Below are 2,346 nucleotides of genomic sequence, written 5' to 3'. Positions count from 1 at the left end.
TAAGCGGACATTTGGAACTCCAAACTTAGCCGGCTCTTACACTACTCCCCTCCTAGTATTTCTGATGGACATTATGTAAATGAGCTCATGTCTGATGTCTGATGTCTGATTCTGGTCATGGGCGTGTTCAACCACGTTCAACCTGTTCAACCACGCGGAGATTCTGTTCATGTGCGTCGGTGTCATTCACACATAATGTTCGCATGTTAGCATCATATCTGAATCATCCGAAGGGTTGGGCCTCCGTTTGACAAAGATCTGCATATACAGTACTGGAGGACATGTCTGAAAGCAGCTTGTGAGTCTGTGTGTGTGTGTGTGTGTGTGTGTGTGTGTGTGTGTGTGTGTGTGTTTTAACAAATGTTTAACACAATGCAGTAGGAGTTTGTATAGTGTTGTGTATAGCTTGATAAGAGAAGAGGAGGGGAAAGAGAGAGGAGAGATTGTAATCTTCAAAAATGCATTCAACACACATCAATAACACATTATATACTAAACCAGGCCATAAGAGGCCATCCTCAAACCCATCCCCTGGTAAGCATCAGAGAGAGAGAGAGAGAGAGAGAGAGAGAGAGAGAGAAGGGAAACGAGGTGAAGCGTTGAGACACCTGGTGCTGTCTCCACAAGTTCGACTGATAAAAGAGATGGGCATACACGCCAGCTGGTCTGGAGTGTCAATATTTAATAGATATTCCCAGAACTGTGTGTGTGTGTGTGTGTGTGTGTGTGTGTGTGTGTGTGTGTGTGCATGCATGCATGTGTGAGTGTATTTCTCTGTGTGTGTATGTGTGTGTGTGTGTGTGTGTGTGTGTGTGTGTGTGTTTAAGAGAATGGAGAATGAGTGTGTTTTAGCTGTAATGTGTTTTATGTTGTGATGTTACATTGTCTTGTCTTGTTATGTTTTTTTTTGTGTGTCCATGTGTTTTCATGCAAACTGAGCATGTTCTGTAAGAATGTCTTGTAAATATTTAGTAAATATGAAAATCAAATCCTCTTTGAGGGGGTTAAAGAGGTTAGCATCTGATGCATTGAGACTACATGTGCTGTTTGAGACAGCAGGTCTAAATCATATTAATGCCCGTCTGTCAGAAAAATGGACATGCTGTGCCTTGAATCTAATTCAATCTTCTGGACAGGTTGTTCTGTCTGTGTCTGACTTAATGTTAAATTAATGAGACACGGCTTTGGAGAAGAGGCCAGTAGAAGGTTGGAAAAAAAGTACACACACAAACACACACACACATGGTGGACTGCTGGACAAAGAGGCATATATGCATAGTATGCAATATTCAGTTTTAAAATGGTGAAGTGCGGGGGAGTGTGGCACATGCTATTTTGATTTGTAGCTGTGTGTGTGTGTGTGTGTGTGTGTGTGTGTGTGTGTGTGTGTGTGTGTGTGTGTGTGTGTGTGTGTGTGAGTGTGCGTGCATTCACGTGTGTTTCCTTGGATTTTTGGAGCTGTGTGATGTTGACTGATGTACACTACCGGTAATATGTGTATATACCTGTATTTTCACACCAGCTTTGTTTGTACTCTATAGAAACTGTGTGTGTGAGTGTGTGTGTGCGTGCGTGCGTGCATGCGTGCGTGTGTGTGTATTAAGGGAGGTGTATCCTGCTCTGAGGTTACTATGTCTACACTTGTGTACATGTGATCTTACCTGCGCAGGTGGTAAACACAGATTATAATAGAGATAATGAGTGCAAGACGACTGAACACACCAACCCGAGAGTTAGGTAAAAGGATACACACTTCTGTTCTCTGTGCACGCAGCAACCCTGTCTGACACTTTTAGGATAGCTTAGCATGATTCACTGGATGTGTTTTGGAGCAGTTTAGCCTATAGCTAGCTAACCCACAGCTTAAAGGAAGCTAGGCTAACTGGTTGGGTTACATATTTTTTTACCTTTGTAAAAAAAGGTAACTCGAGCTATGCTTGTCAGGTTGCTGAAATAGCAATGACTTGGCTTTGAGTAAGCATGAAGTTGGTTCATTTTATATATTTGTGGTTTATTTAGTAGTTTCAATGTTTTTTGTAACTTGGCTACATTTCTCTTGAGGAGCCTTTTGTGTTTTGTAGTGTAGCCTGTTTAAAATATGTTTAAGACATTAAAATTGTAATATTTTTTTATGTTCTTATAACACGTTCTTTGTAATATCATGTTGGTCTCAAATGCAATGGATCTGTGTTCTGTGGGATCATTTTGAAAATGTATGTCGTGTTTTGTAAATATAGCATCAAAGGATTTTGTTTTGAGATGAACAAGCACAGATTCTGTGTGTGTGTGTGTGTGTGTGTGTGTGTGTGTGTGTGTGTGTGTGTGTGTGTGTGTGTGTGTGCGCGC

This window comes from Alosa alosa, chromosome 17, assembly GCF_017589495.1.
Source record: "Alosa alosa isolate M-15738 ecotype Scorff River chromosome 17, AALO_Geno_1.1, whole genome shotgun sequence".
In the NCBI taxonomy this organism is placed as follows: Eukaryota; Metazoa; Chordata; class Actinopteri; order Clupeiformes; family Clupeidae; genus Alosa; species Alosa alosa.
This window is presented reverse-complemented; position numbering follows the sequence as displayed.